This window comes from Podarcis tiliguerta (genome assembly GCF_965153285.1).
Source record: "Podarcis tiliguerta genome assembly, chromosome: 5".
Lineage (NCBI taxonomy): Eukaryota > Metazoa > Chordata > Lepidosauria > Squamata > Lacertidae > Podarcis > Podarcis tiliguerta.
Genome location: NC_139538.1, coordinates 97,492,961 through 97,510,421, shown reverse-complemented (window position 1 = coordinate 97,510,421; position 17,461 = coordinate 97,492,961).

Here is a 17,461-nt window from a genome sequence, read left to right as displayed (position 1 = left end):
TGTGCTGAATCAACTAGCATTCATGAAAAAGATATCCTGGGAATGGGGGAGATGTTCATAAAGTATTGTGCCACTCTCCTGTTCTGCCTTTCTCTGGAAAGAAATATGGCAATTCAAACGTAGCAGGTGTGACGTACAACTTTGAACAGCTGTAATAACTGCATTGTATAGTTGCAGAACTCTCCAAAGTTTGATTTGAAATCTACCCTTGAAGAGTTTGTAGTCTAATGCAGAAGAGACTGCCATTCATTAAATTATACTGAATTAATTATGTATCATTAATAAAAACCCTGATCCTAACTACATTTACCTGGAGGTAAGTCCCCTTGTGAGACTTACTGGCAAGTAGGCATGTGCCCAAGTATGCACACTTACTGAGGAGTAAGCCCTTTGAACTCAATGGGACTTGCAGACCAATATCCTAATAATAATAATAATAATAATAATAATAATAATAATGTATTTATACCCTGCCCATCTGGCTGATTCATCCAGTATTAAAAGCTTCCCTAAACAGGACTGCCTTCAGATGCCTTCTAAAAGTCCGCTACTTGTTTTTTTCCTTGATATCTGCTGGGAGGGTGTTCCACAGGGCAGGCGCCACTACCAAGAAGGCCCTCTGCCTGGTTCACTGTAACTTGGCTTCTCGCAGTGAGGGAACTGCCAGAAGGCACTCAGCGTCTGGGCAGAACGATGTGGGTGGAGATGCTCCTTCAGGTATACTGCCAAACTAAATATTATTAAGGGAAAATAATTTTGAAATACTTGCTTTTTTCTGTCCAATAGTAAGGGTTTGGGGAAGAGACTCCACAAGGTACATTAGAAAAATATCTGCTCACCGGTCCGGTGGTGGGTGAGGTTTGGGGCCCGATACGCAGCCCCATCATCCTCCTGCAGCTACGCCACTCCAGCGGCTGTTGCTCCACCCCTTGGTTTCCATGAAGCTTTCCAGGTTACCGCCAAACCCTTTTCAAATTGACCTATCCACGGCTGCCTGAGGGGCCGGGCAAGAAGAGCGGACCATGACTGAGCAGGCTTCACTCCAGTCCGCTCCAAAAGTCCGCTCCAAAAGCCAGCAGCGGAGTCAGCCCCGGAGCGTCACCCCAGCTAGCCCTCCCTCTAATTGTAGTTTTCCTTTCAGGCTGACCTTTTTCCTTTCCAGGTCCATGGGCATTGCTACGCTCGGACGATGGTTGCTGTTTTTCAGAGCAAGGAAGGAATTTCCCCTGTTCTGCAGGTTTTGCTTTCCCCATAGCAATTGTCACAACTTTGGTGTTTTTAGGCCTTGGGCGGAATCCTTTAGTCCAGCCATCAAGGAAGGGGTAGTGTGGTGACTGACACCTTTTGTGGCGGTGATATCAGGGTTCTCTGGGGGTCTTGAGGGGAATGTCTCTGACCACAAGTGCACAGCAATGCAGGAGGGGGCCAGCTGTTTAAACACATGTTTTGCAGTGTCCCCATATTCCCTATTGACCCTGTTGGCCTCTGACCCCCAGCTGGGGGCTGAGAGAGATATATGCCCAATGCCTAAGCAAAGGTTTCCTACATCTGAAATTTAATAAAGTTGTGACCATTTTAATCCCAAATATGCTGTCATGTGTTTTCCTCGACCTGAGGTCTGGCTCGCGGAGGGGGTGGTCTGCGACTGGGTGTGCAAAGAAAGTTGCATCAAGACATTTTGATGTCACTTGAATCTTGTTTGCAGGTTTCTCTGAAAAGGTCAAGAATGGTGTCATCAGTATTAGCTTATGTGCTGTATGTAGAGAACATGCATTATGGCAGCAATCAATGGGGAAACCATACTCAGCCACATGGGCGGGGTATAAATAATAAATTGTTATTATTATTATTATATTATTATTATTATCTCTGTTCTCCAAAACAAGGTCCTTGTTTCTGCTGCTGCTTTTCACCACATTAGCCTCTAAAATGTGGACCATTAACTGTATTTAACAACTGATGTGGAAAATCAAAAGTGAATCTTTTAAAACAGACGTTCTAGAATATTACAAATGCACGAGTAGAGTATAGGAATAAATTCATTTAGAAGGATTGCCCTATTTGCAATATATTCCTGGCAAATGTATTTCCTCAGCGATAAACCCTATTGAGTTCGTTGGAGTTACTCCCTCTAGTGAGTGTGATTGGAATTACAGCATCTGAAAGTTTCAGAAACCTGATCCAGGTATTAAAAGTTGCTTTCTTCTTTACCCTTAAATTCAAAGATAGTGACTCTTTTCTTTGTGAAGGGTGCAAAGTGTATGTAACATTTGCTATGAATGATACATTATATAAAGTGTTTGTATATATAGTAAATAGATTTTAGGTGCAACACTGTGCATGTTTTTTCATAATATTTAGAAATGATGAATCTACTGTTAGTCTGTCTTGCTTTAGCAGAGTTTACAGCAAAACCACAATTCAGATTAGAACAGTGTTTCTCAAACTTGAGTTCCAGCAGGAGTTGTTGGACTACAGCTCCCATCATTCCCAGCTAGCAGAACCAGTAATCAGGGATGATGGGAGTTGTAGTCCAACAGTTGGGGACCCAAGTTTGAGAAAAACTGGATTAAAACTAAATTCAGAAATCTTGTCTGAAGTTGTCCATAAATTGGGTTACAGTTTGTCATAGTTCCATTAACAGCCAGCATACTGACCCTATCCTCATTTGCAGTCTCTGAGTCTGACGCTGAAGGGCTCTCTTTGGTGTCACACTTTAGTGCTTGTCCAAGACACAGCTTCTGGCTGCCAGTGATGATTCCTGTGAAGGAAAGGCACTAGGTCAGTGCGAGAGGCCTGTGGTGGCTCCCTATGGCTGACAGAAGGAATTAGTCCAGTCTGGATAATGAAGGTCAGTCAACAGCTGGGGGAGGAATGGGTGGGATTGCCTTCTGCCTTGGTTCCTCTTGCTGTCCTAGTGGCTGATGGAGAGGTCCCAGCAGTGGTGCTGAGGGCCTTGTGAAACTGTCAAGTTGCCATAGAAAGCTTTCTAAAGTTGCTTTAGAAAATCTTGGCAGAGAGGAAATTGCAGATTGAGTAATGCGTGAAACTAGAGCACTAGATAACCAAGACAGTTGAACCATCTGAGCCTCATGGTTTCATTTATATGTCCATGCACAGCACAGTGTTAGCAGAGAGCGGGACAGAGAAAGACAATAGCTGCCTCTGCCTTGTTTATATAGGTTTTGCCCAATACAAATGGAACTATTGTCCTAATAAAGCAAAACTGTCCTTGGAACATTCAAAATACTTGTTTGTTATAGTCAGGGTAAGCATAATATTTGCGTGTATTGTTTAAGCAGAATTTCATACACATCTGCTAAGATGGTACCTGGCATTTCTATATACAGTGGTATCTCGGGTTACAGACGCTTCAGGTTACAGACTCCACTAACCCAGAAATAGTACCTCGAGTTAAGAACTTTGCTTCAGGATGAGAATAGAAATTGTGCGGCAGTGGCAGCGGGAGGCCCCATTAGCTAAAGTGGTGATTCAGGTTAAGAACAGTTTCAGGTTAAGAACAGACCTCCGGAACGAATTAAGTACTTAACCTGAGGTACCACTATACATTTGTTACAGTATAAATCCTCTATTTTTTTTTAATTCAATGAGTGAGATTTGTTGTTATTTTTCAGGTACTTTTTCTGTTATGTTTGGGTTTTTGCAGTATTGTGCAGAATTATGTAAATAAGCTGAATGTTAGTGTATTATATCATCTGGTTATAAACTATTGACTTTTGCAATGTTTTCAATAAAATATGGTTTCTACATTATACATTTCAATAAAATATGGTTTTTCAACATTATATTGATATTGATTTGTCATGTGTAAAGTGTGTGTGTATCTTCAGTTCTGTTCTTCTCCAGGCAGCCAGTGCTGAGGTTGAAAACCTGCCCTTTGGGAAGGGGCCTCCTGCCCCAGCGCCTTCTCCCCAAGCTCTCATGGTTTGCTTCCTGATAGCTCCTTCTCCAGGATCCTTCTCAAATATGGATCTAGACCTTTACTACCATGGGAAAAACTCCCTCCAATTTAATAATGAATGAATGAATGCTCTCCCCAGGGAAACATTCGTGGCACCCACACTGTCAGCCTCAGATACCAGGCTGAGAAAGATGTTTAGGTAGGCTCATCAATTGATATGAGATTAATATCTGCTATGATGGTTTATTTTGTTCAATTAACTAGCACAAAATACAAAATCTAGAATCTAATATTAATTTTCTTCTTAACTATAAGGATTTTGGTGAATATATTGAAAAATTGCACAGCGCTAAAACAGACCAGTACATGACCATTACTAATTAACTGATCAGGAATAGGCCTGCATAGCCTGTGTTCTGATATTTGCGGCCAATCTGGACATTATGTTAAATATATTTTAAAAAATTAAAAAAATGTCCAGTAGCACCTTAGAGACCAACTAAGTTTGTTCTTGGTATGAGCTTTCATGTGCCTGCACACACAAAAGCTCATACCAAGAACAAACCTAGTTGGTCTCTAAGGTGCTGGACATTATATATGTATATATATTTCTACTACATCAGACCAACACGGCTACTTACCTGAATCTAGAACTAAGTATATTCAGAAATGGATAGTGAACAGCACTACCTTGGCTCTTTGCATATACGGGATCCTTTTACTTCTAGTTGCCATGCCGCTGCGTTTGCTAGCTGAGCTCTTGCTTTGTTTAGAGACACCAGGGTTTACATGCAAGGAAGTTCTCAGAATAGGACTCAGAATGCCGTATTCTCCAGCATTCCCCAACATTCTTATTTCATGCAATTTTGTAATTGAGAAGTAGAACTTGGTGCAAGCGGGAAGAGCTGAGATTTCAACTTAGGGCAGTGTTTGTCAACCTGTGGGTCCCCAGATGTTGTTGAACTACAACTCCCATCATTCCTAGCCAGCATGACCAGTGGTCAGGGATGATGGGGGTTGTAGTCCAACAACATCTGGGGACCCACAGGTTGAGAACTGCTGGATTAAGGGCACTATTGGGCATTGCTGGGCACTTGCACAAGGACCCTCCCACTGCATGGTCATCATACTGCCAGTTCTTGCTGCTTGGCATCACCACCTGTTTGCTCCTCCAGCTTTTTCCTTCAGTGATAGAGGGAGCAAGCAAGTGTGGACAAGGGAGAAAGAACATTTGTTGTCATCTGCTCATTCACTTCTTGCCTGTTGCCTGGACAGGTGAGCAGGCAATGGTGGTTGGAGAGCAATAGAACGAGGGGATGGACATATAATCAATCTATACCCAACCTGAAATACCTTAATTTATTGAAAGTTTTTTGGGGGGCATATGTCAAAGAGTTCTCTCCTCCCCACTTATAACAATGTATAAGGATCCGCAGGGGAAAGGTCGAGATCCCTTGTCTGAGGAGATGAAGTTAAAATCAGGATTTGGCGAGGAGGGGTTGGAGTCAGGATAGGCAAGTGGAAGAGAATCATGGTCGGGGCAGAGTTTGACAGGATTTGACAGGGTGTGTGCAGATTATGAGGAGCTCCAGGGTCAGTCACAAAACAATAGATACTGCTTCGTGAAAAGGACCACCTCTCCCAATAAGAACTGACCTGGACCCTGCAATTATCATCTAAGGCCCTTCTTTGTGTGCCTCCTACATGGCAGGTCCAGAGGGTGACAACAAGAGAACTGGCCTTTTCCTTTCCTTTCCTTTTTAATTAATTTTTTTTTGATTTTCGACCAGAATACATTTATGTACATTTGTTATACAAATAGATCTCATATACAACCTTTAGCTCTGCCGAGCTTCAGACTTCCTTCCCCCCCTTAGGTAAGTATCTTATAGTTTCATTACATCTCGTACTTTATTCGTTTATCTAATTAACCATATGCTGTTGAAGTTAATCAAACCCTGCCAGTGTCTTTAAAGATTTACAATTATCTCTTATATACACCAAATATTTACTCCAATTTTCAGAAAACTTCTGATCTTCCTAATCTCGAATTCTCCCTGATAATCTAGCCAGTTCCGCATAATTTATCAATTTAACCTGCCAGTCCGAAATAGTTGGTATTACATTTGTCTTCCAATTCTGGGCCAACATAATCCTTGCTGCCGTCGTGACATACAAAAATAAATTCTTATCCTTCTTTTTAACCTCCTTTCCCACTAATCCCAAAAGAAAGGCTTCAGGGTTTTTTTTTGGAAAGGTATACTTAAAGATTTTTTTAAGCTCGTTATAAATTAAATCCCAAAAGCCCTTCACCTTTCCACATTTCCACCACATGTTGTACAATCAATCCCAGTGATATGCAATGTGTTGTTGTTTTTTTTAAATAATATTTTATTGAGTTTTACAACAAAAACTTAAAACAACAATAAACAAACAACCTCAGAACAGCAACAGAAAGAAAAAGAAAGGGAAAAAACAGAAAAATAGGTACTACAACACACAAACACAAAACAGCAAAATACATCGAAGAAAATAAACATATTAAAAACAATTTTTGTCTCCTTATATTCTTTACATTAACTTATTTCTCCGACTTCCCCAGACCTTCCTTCTCTGTATTCCAAATCAAATATTCTGTCTGCAAATTCTTTTCCTCTATCATATTTGATTTTCTAATACTCTTAAAGTCTAGTAGATAGTTGCATTTCCTTAAGTCTGACAAAATATTAAATCTTTCTCTGATCACTTTTTCCCAAATACCCATTCACCCTCAATCCGATGTCATCAAACGTTCGTTATCTTATAATGTTTCTGTAAGTAGTCCTTGAATTTCCTCCAGTCTTCCTTCACCGTCTCTTCACCCTGGTCTCTGATTCTGCCGGTCATTTCTGCCAATTCCATATAGTCAATAACTTTCATCTGCCATTCTTCCAGTGTGGGTAGCTGTTGAGTCTTCCAATACTGTGCGATGAGTATCCTTGCTGCTGCTGTAGCATACATGAAAAATGTCCTATCCTTCTTGTGCACCTGTTGGCTAACCATACCCAGGAGAAAGGCCTCTGGTTTCTTCGAGAATGTGTATTTAAAGACTTTTTTCAGTTCGTTATAAATCATCTCCCAGAATGTCTTTATCCTTGGGCATGTCCACCAAAGGTGAAAGAATGTACCTTCAACCTCTTGACATTTCCAACATTTATTGTCAGGTAAGTGATAGATTTTTGCAAGCTTGACTGGTGTCATGTACCACCTGTATATCATTTTCATAATATTCTCTCTTAAGGCATTAGATGCTGTAAATTTCATACCAGTGGTCTATAACCTTTCCCAGTCAGCAAACATTATGTTATGACCCAAGTCTTGGGCCCACTTAACCATCGCTGATTTCACTTCCTCATCTTGTGTATTCCATTTCAACAGCAAGTTATACATTCTTGACAGAGTCTTAGTTTTGGGTTCTAACAGTTCTGTTTCCAATTTTGATTTTTCCACCTGGAAACCAATTTTTCTATCCATTTTGAAAGCCTCCATTATTTGATGATAATGAAGCCAATCTCGAACCTTACTTTTTAATTTGTCATAACTCTGTAATTTCACTTTATCACCATCTTGCTCTAAAATCTCCCAATATTTTGGCCAATTGGCCTCCATATTGAGTTTTTTTAGTGCTTTTGCTTCCATTGGAGACAACCACCTTGGAGTCTTATTTTCAAGCAAATCTTTATACCTCATCCAAACTTTAAACAATGCATTTCTGACAATGTGGATTTTAAACATTTTATGCACTTTGACCTTGTCATACCATAAATATGCATGCCAACCAAAAACATTATTAAATCCTTCTAAGTCCAACATGTCGGTGTTTTCAAGAAGTAGCCATTCTTTTAGCCAGCAAAAAGCTGCTGCTTCATAGTAAAGTTTCAGATCTGGCAGGGCAAAGCCCCCTCTTTCCTTAACATCAGTTAATATTTTAAATTTTATCCTTGGCTTTTTGCCCTGCCAGACAAATCTAGATATATCCTTTTGCCACTTCCTGAAACAGTCAGTTTTGTCTATAATCTGCAACGTCTGAAATAGAAACAACATTCTTGGCAGTACATTCATCTTTATCACAGCAATGCGACCCATTAGCGAGAGTTTCAAATTAGACCATGTTTCTAGATCTTTCTTTATCTCCGACCAACATTTATCGTAATTATCTTTATATAAGTTCCCATTTTTAGCAGACATGGTAATTCCCAAGTATTTCACTTTTTTCACTACTGTCAATCCTGTCTCATTCTGAAACCTTTCTTTCTCTATTTCTGTTAAATTCTTTGTCAAAACCTTGGTTTTGACTTTGTTTAATTTGAACCCTGCCAATCGACCAAACTCTTGAATCAATTCTAAGACTCTTTTTACACTGGATTCTGGCTCCTGCAATGTCAAAACTAAATCATCTGCAAATGCTCTTAATTTATATTGTTTAGATCCGACCTGTATCCCTCTAACCAATTGGTCCTTTCTAATCATATTCAGCAACACCTCCAGGACTGATATAAAAAGTAAAGGGGAAATTGGGCAACCTTGTCGTGTACCTTTCTCTATTCTGAACTCCTCAGTTATTACATTATTTACAATTAGTTTAGCTTTTTGTTCAGAATAGATTGCACTTATACCATTTTCAAATTCTTGGCCTACCCCCATACCTTGGAGATTCTTCTTCAAAAAGCTCCAAGAAATATTGTCGAAGGCCTTCTCCGCATCCACAAATATCAGAACTGCTTTTGTATTTATTTTTTCCTCCAAAAATTCCAATATATCTATTATATTCCTCACATTGTCAGATAGATGTCTTCCTGGGAGAAAACCTGCTTGATCTTTATGAATCTCCTCTATTAATACTTTCTTGAATCTTCTAGCCAAAATATCTGCAAAGATTTTGTAATCCACATTCAGTAGCGATATTGGGCGGTAGTTTTTAAGTTGATGTTTTTCAGTCTCTGTCTTCGGTATAAGCGTGACAAAAGCTTCTTTCCACGTTTCTGGTGCTTTTTTCCCCTGAAGTATTTCATTACAAACATCTTTCAACGGCTGAATTAACCAGTCCTTCAATACTTTGTAGTATTTGGCAGTCAGTCCGTCCGGTCCTGGAGACTTGCCTAGTTGCATATTCTGAATGGCACTCTGAATTTCTTGATCTGTTATCCTATCGCTCAGTTTCAATCTGCTTTCTTGAGATATTTTCGATAGCCCGTTCTCTTTCAAAAATTCCTCTATATCTGCTTCATTCTGGGGTTGCTGAAAGTAAAGCTGTTTAAAGTATTTTTGAAAGGCAGTCCTTATTTCCACTGGGTTCTGTATATTTCTTCCTTCCACTTCCAAATTTGTTATCGTGTTCTGTTTTTGTCTCTTCTTTATTTGCCATGCCAATAACTTTCCACATTTGTTTGCTGATTCAAAAGTCCGTTGTCTCATTTGCCTTATTTTCCATTCAATTTCTTGATTTATCATTTGCATGTATTCAACTTGATATAACTTAATTTCTCTTAAAATTTCCTGTGATTTTGGTTTTACTCTTAGTCTCTTTTCTCCCTCATTGATTTTCTCTAAGATCTTTTCTCTTTTTTCCTTTTGTAATCTCTTCTTAAACGTATTCTGTTGAATCAGAAACCCCCTCATAACAGCTTTACTTGCGTCCCATACAGTTCTTTTCTCCACCGTAGTGTTTAAATTTATCTCAAAATAGTCCTTCAGGGTTTTCTGGGCCTTCTTAGTTATTTCCTCGTCTCTAAACAGAGCGTCATTCATCCTCCATCTAAAGGAGCCAGTTGGTATTAAGTTCATTACCATCTTAACAGCATTATGGTCGGAACAAGTCTTTGGGCAGATTACCGCTTTTTTTGTCTTCGGTGCCAGTCCTCTCGTAATCCATATCTGGTCGATTCTTGTCCAGGTCATTTTGGCTTCAGAGAAGAAAGTACCCTCTTTTCCTAGGGGGTTTTTAGTTCTCCAAATGTCCACCAAATCCAGGTTATCAGTCAATTCAAAAAAGGTTTTTGGTAGTCTCCCGTCTTTGGTGACTACCTGTCGTTGTGCCTTGTCCATATTTGTCGAAACTACTCCATTCATGTCACCCATCAACATCACATTGTACTCCAAATAATCCATCAATGTCTCATGCAACTTCTTGAAAAACTCGGATTTTCCATCATTAGGTGCATACACACCTACTATCAGATATTTTTGTCCATGATATTGGATTTCAATTGCCAAATATCTCCCTTGTTCATCTTTGAACATAAACTTTGGTGAGAGGCTCTCTTTAGCATATATTACAACCCCTCTTTTTTTAACTTTGTCAGATGAGATAAATTCTTGGCCCAGTCTTTTATTAATTAAAATTTTCCTATGGAGCCTTGTCACATGTGTTTCTTGTAAGCAAATTAAGTCCAATTGTTCCTTTTTTAAGATATGAAAGATCGATTTCCTCCTTCGAATCGAGTTAAGACCATTGCAGTTCCAACTTAAGATTTGCAGAGACATGGTGAATTTATTCTATTATGTTCCTCCAGTTGCTCCCAACGTCTTATCCTTATCTGTCGAATCCGGTGGTGTCTTTTTCTTCCGAGTCCTCTTTGGTTTTGCTCCTGTCACGCCTTCACTCCCTTCCTCTGATGATTCCGATGGGTCTGTTACTTTTAAAATTCCCTTCTGTAGGTCCTCCTCGTAGGTTTCTAGGAATATATTCTTGTCCTCCACTGATTTTATCTTTATCTTTCTTCCCTTGATACTGAAAGAAATTCCTTCCGGGAATTCCCACCTGAAGATGATATTGTTTTTTCTTAGTTGGGTAACCAGGTCCTTGTAGTTTGACCTAAGGTCCAAAAGAAATTTTGGAATATCTTTAAAGATCTCAACTTTGGATTGATTAATTACCAAGGGTTTTTGAAAATGTAGTCCAAGAACCTTGTCTCTTTCTTCTTTGGTTCGAAACGTAACCAAACAGTCTCTAATTTTGATCCTTTTACTTGTTCTTCCCAATCGAAAGGCACTCAAGATCTTAAATTCCTCTTTCTCGGGTTCCAAGTTCCAAAATTTCTCAAATTCTTGTGTAAGAAGGTCCCGCAGGCTTCCTTCCTCAATTTCTGGTATATTTCTAATTCTCAGATTCGTTTGTCTCTCTTTCAGGTCCAGCATAGAAAATCTTGCTCTATATTCCTCTAGTTGCTTATTCATCGGTGGTAATTTCTCCTCTGTGGCAACTGCAACTTCCCTTGCCTCCTCAGCAATTTTTCTTGTCTCGGCCGATGCTTCCAATAATTCCTTAATTGAAGCTGTATTTTGCTTTATATTTGCAGAATTTTGTTCTATTTTTTGGAAGGCCTCTGTTACTCCTTTATTTGTTTCTGCGACCTGGCTTTTTAATTCCGTAACTTGTCTTTTAGTGTGTGCCAGTTCTTCTGTCAGTTTGTCTAAGGATCCCTGTACCCTTGCAAATCCTGCCGTAATAAGGTCTTCTGTCCCCGACATTACTTTAACTTTAGGTGTAACAGAGGCACTTCCTGTAGGTTCTGGGAAGGATCCCCTCCTTCCCGTGTGAAAAGATTTGCCAGATCTTGTTGTTTTGTCTTGAAATTGCTGTACTTTCCCTCTTTCCTCTGCCATAAGCCGACTGTTTCAAGGTTACTCTGCAGCTGTAACTTGTTATCTACTCCAAAGTAAACAGTGGAAATTTTTCTCAGTTATTTTGTAGCTCTGTAACAATTCCAGTAGCCACCAGGGGGACCTAGCAGATGTTGCAGCTGAAGGGTTAATATGTCTCCCACTCTCCTTTCACAGCAAACTTGTATCAGTAATGTTCCCTCTCAATATCCACAACTCACAACTCCATATCCATTACTCCAGTCCTTGTAAAAAATCCCTTTAAGCACTTCCACAGTCCATATGGCTTAACTTTCAGATCTGACAGGTCAGGACCAGGAGTCCAGGCAGTGAACTTTATAGTAAACTTCTTTCAATGCAGGCAATAAAAAAAAAGTTTTTTTAAACTCCCCCCCTCCCCAGTAATATGCAATGTGAGTTGCTTCAAAGAGTGGCAGAAGGATATTGCAAGAAGCCAAGAAGAAAATATAAATTATTAACAGATCTTAAAGACAGAGGTGGCTTTTCCTTACCAGATTTAAAATTATATTATTAAGCTTATTGCATTTGCTGGATCTGGGGTTGGATAATATTAAAAAAAAACACAGATCTATTAGATTTAGAAGGACATGATAATAGATTTGGTTGGTATGTGTATTTGTGGTACCAGAAGGCAAAAGTACATAAAAGCTTCCAGAATCATATAATAGGAAATGTGATTTTTAAAGTTTGGGGAAAATACAAAGATTTATTAGAACAAAAACCACCATGGCGGCTTTGCCCACTGGAAGCAATATCCATGAAAAAAAGTAAACATGAAACCTAATTGGGCAACATATAGAGAGCTGTTAACGGAAAGGGAATTTCAAGAAGTAAAGGAAAGGTAACAGATTGGCTACAATATTTCCAATTAAATGAAGTATTCAAAAATGATGAAAAAAATCACCTATGTAATTTCAAATTTACAGAGATAAATAATAGAAAGATATTAAATTATTATCAAAAATGTACAATATATTGTTAGAATGGAAACTAAGGATGAAGTGGTCAAGTGTATTATGACAAAGTGGGCAAAAGACGTGGGACATAATATTCAGATGACAGATTGGGAAAGACTACAGAAGAATGATAAGGCATGTACCTTACTTAAAGAGAACTATATTGTTATGGAAATTAGGGGGGGGGCATCTTTAAAGTTAAATGTTACAAATATTATGTCTGAATGTATCCTTTCAACTTGACAGCTCAGGGAAGTTACCTAGCTTTAAAAATAATATAAAATCAACTCCTTTGCCAGTTTCCTCCATTCCAAAGCTATTTTCCCCTTGAAAAAAGGACTCCAGGAAGTTCCCAGAGGTGACAATTGCTGAGCTGATTGTTGGCCAAGGAAAGCCTAACCCCATCACCAGACTTGCCAAGGGGTCCAGACATGCAAAGGAAATGTTATTGTACTTTGGGTGGTGGGACTTCAGAGGTGTTTGCCTATGCTAATCTTATACCTGGGTCTTGCCTTGACATGTCTGCTTATGCTAATCTTGTCCCAAGGACTTGTCTGGACATGTTTGCCAAGGTTAAACTAGTGTAACCCCTGTCTACCCCTCCCCTTTGTGACATGTCAGTGATGTAGCAATGATGTAGCAATGAAGCTGTATGAACTGTATTCTGGGATATGGTGGGAAAGTTTTAAACGTCTTTGTCACCCCATCCTCTGGGTTCAAAATTCCTCTTTGAACCTGTTGCGCAATAAACTTTGGTCTACAGCTATTTGCTCCGGTTGGTGGCTCGGCTCCTTTATTCCGCAGGGACCCGCGGTCTCTGCCCAACGAGCTGGGTGACTGAGTAGCCTCGCACCTAGATTTTTCCGTAACAATATGAAAATGATGTATAGGTGGTATTTAATTGGCAAAAATGTATAAAACAAGGGGAAATAAGTGTTGGAAATATAAAGTAAAAGGTACGTTTTATCATATGTGGAGGCAATGTAAGGCTATTTAAAAAGTGGGGGGGGAGATAGATAAAGAATTGGAAAAAAATGTTAAAAATAACCTTTGTTAAACAACCAGAAGCTTTCTTACTAGGTATCACAGGAATGGATCTACGTAAAGAATACAAGAATTTGTTCATATATGCAACAACGGCCGCTCAGATATTGCTAGCCCAACACTGGGAAGAAGAAAAAGTCCTCACTGAGGAAGATTGGCAAATTAAGTTAATGGAATATGCAGAAATGGCTAAATTAACTTGAAAAATTAGAAATTAAGATGATAACAAATATACAAAAGAATTGGAAATGATTATTGCATATTTACAAAGGCAATGTATGCAAGTTAATACATTAGCATAATTTTTTTAAAAAACACACTTGAAATGTGATAGACAATGTTTAAATTTGGAGGTAATTAGAGATAGCCTTTATTGACATACATAAATGAAGATGATATAATGGAACCAAGAGAGGGAGGGAAGTTGGTGGATTCAAATAATCCCACAGTGTGGATTTAATATTGATTGTGTATACAGTTGTTATAAATGTTTTATTTTATGTTTGTTTTCTTTAATGTAATGATTTTGTTTGTTTGTTTCTGTAGAATTTAATAAAAATATTATTTTTTAAAAAAATTGAGACCCAAAGTCTGTCACTGTTCCAGGCACTTAACCAGGGTTCGTGTTTCCTTTTGGAAATGAGACACAGTGGAGACTGTGGCGTCTTTATGAGATATGGCTTATTTAGACATATATACAAGCTGAGCCTATGATGGAGGGATTCACAGCATTAACAACCCAAAAAGGTATTGTTTCTCCCATAGCCACAGCCTTGGATTCAAACAGAAATCAAACATTGCTCTGAAATGTTGCTCTGACTCTCTCTCCAGCATGCTGCCTTTCTTCCAGGTCACATCACTCCAAACCTCAACTCTAAACTGGTTCTATCCTTCTAACTAACTGCAAGCTGAGAGAGGGGCTGCACCCATTTGCCATCTCACCCAGAGCCCCTTTCCTTTCTTTCCCTTAATGGCCCATCATGCAGGCTCTCAACACAGGAAGGTAGCCAGGCTTATATTTTAACACTTGCTGGATCCAGGCGTTAGAAAGGTCTCACATACAGCCTACTTCTTGCCCCCCCCCAACATCCCTCCCCCCAAAAAACACCTCATCACACTAATATTGAATAAATTTGTGACTTGTTTAAGAAAAGCATACAAATGGTAATAGGAAAAGGTCAAACCACTATTTAAGGGTAAAAAAATTCCACAACTTATTTATATAAGCAGGATGCTCCCTTCATAACTGTTGTGATTTGTGCTAATTTGTAAGGTTCCAAAACTGATGTACAAAATATTTATTAAGAAATAGCCTTCAGCATTGAAAGATAATAATTAAGCAACAATGGTGAGAGAAAGAGAATGGTGCATAAACACCATCAGCTGTACTGAAAATGTATTCTACCATGTAAAACTGAATATTTGTCTCTTCTCTCCTATTTAATCAAAACAGGCCCACAGCCTCACCTGGTGGAAATCAGTATATCTGTGTGAAACTGGCTTTTATATTACAATTACCATTTTTCTGTCATATACTTTTTTATTTTATTATTAATTCATTAAAATTTGAGGGGATCATCACACCTTATATGCTTAGTCTTCTTAAAGTTGCTACCCTGTTTTAACTTGCTAACTCACAGGTTGTTTTCAGCATCTGCTTTGAGGTCATTAACTTAACAAATGATACAAGAAGAAAATGAAGCTACTATGGGTGACAAGCTGCTTTCAGTTTCTGTTGGCAAAGAGACAATCTATTCCCTGTTCTTCAAGCATTGAAAAGATCTAGCAAGCTTGTTGGGTGGAAATAGATCTTCCATTTTACAGTCTCAGGATGGAATTATATGTTCTGCTCAAAATGGAACTAGCACCAAAAATGTAGCCCCACATTGTGTTCTCCCCATTTCACTCTATAACATTTAGGTTTACATTGTCTTTTTTTTCTTTTCACTTCTGCTTGAGGCGCCACGGAAGATGGCTGACAATACCATTGCTCCAGCTCCCACCAGGTAATTAGAGGCTGAGATGGGAGTAATCAGCCTCCCAAATTCTTCCCGGGGTAAGGGAAGATGCAGTCTTATCTGCGGATGCCCAATAAACCACCCCCAAGTTCGTAAAGAAGGAGGGGTGGGGGCACTGGATGGAAAGCCCCCAAGGGAGTTCGGATCTCCTGGACTCTGTCGCCGTGAGGACACCAAGTTCCATTACTTAAGATGAAAAATTGGATTAAAGTTTTGGACATGCTTCAAGTGAGGAGGGGGAAATTGATCTGCCAATTAAGCCAGCCACTGAGGTGCGAAAAGAGACGGAGTGGAAGAAGGATAACATCTAAGTTGGTATGTTGGAATGGAACAGAAAAAGGAGGGGGATACAGCCTTTTTTTACTATTGTACTCTGATTTATTATAATACTTGGCAACCCCCTCCCCCAGAACCGTTTGGATTTGAGAGTTTGGATTTGATATCCCGCTTTATCACTACCCGAAGGAGTCTCAAAGCGGCTCACATTCTCTTTTCCCTTCCTCCCCCACAACAAACACTCTGTGAAGTGAGTGAGGCTGAGAGACTTCAGAGAAGTGTGACTGGCCCAAGGTCACCCAGCAGCTGCAGGTGGAGGAGCGGGGAATCGAACCCGGTTCACCAGATTACGAGTCTACTGCTCTTAACCACTACACCACACTTTACACTATTTATGGCAAGCGAGATTGGAAAATACAAACTGTGTGGAAATAATAATATTATATAATTAAAGCTTCTGTTTTTTGAATTGCCTGGAAGAAGATAAAAGACTTTCCAAATGCTGATTTTAGAAAGAAGCAGGATCCCGTTAGCCGCTGGAGAGACTTCAAAAAACTTTGGACGGGTTCTTATAATTGGGAATCCGCCATTATGGAATAAAACCAAGCTGCAGAGTTATAAATAGTCATAGGGGGAGGTGAGCTCTGAATATGTCATTATATCTGTATTTCAAGTCCGATTTGGTATATCTCCTCTGGAAAGGCTAACATTTGATGCAACTGGTCTGGGAAAATTAATGAGCAAACGCCTAGATTTGATTTCATCGGAATTGAGAGAATATGGCATCTGCCAGCAGCGAAATGACTTTTGGATTGATTCAGCATAAACACCAGCGTGCGAGGAGATACTGCAACAATAGAGGAGAGTCATACATGAAACCCTCACAGAAATACATCATTGCGGGGGGCCACTAGGGGGCGCATTGGAAGATGGCCAACAATACCATCTCTCCGACCCACACGGGGTAATTAAGAAGCTGTTATGGGAGTAGGCAGCCTCCCTTGTTGCCCCAAGGAAATGGGGAACACTGCCCTTGCCTGCTGTGCCCATAAATCACCCCCTAATTCGAAAGAAGGGGGTGAGGGCCCTAGGCAGAATGCCCCCGTGTGGACCTCGGCTCTCCTGGACGCTGTCTCTGATCGCGCACTAGCTGCAGCAATTTGGAATAATTAATTACAAAAGAAGCAAATGCACATATTTCAAGTGAAGAAGGGGAGTGAAGTCTGCTAATTTAAGTGACCTCTGCGAAAGAAGACGACGGGTTGGAGAAACAGGAATATTTTACGATGAAGATACACCAAAGGCGGGGTATGTTGACAACAGGGCTGAATGGGGGGGGGGACCTTTTTTACTTTCCTTCTATGTGATTTACAAGAACCCCTCCTCATTAGAATCGTCGGTTGAACTGACCCAAGCAGGATGATTAAGGTCTGTGTAGAGATAAACTTTAACCAAAAGTATGCTTTACGGAGATGGAGAAGCAATAAGAGCTTTTGGGAATGGCGCAGCAATTAATTCGGAGTCGCCTTCTTGCCAAAGGATTTATAGCCGGGAGGAAGAACGGATTTGTTTTCAGACTGCAT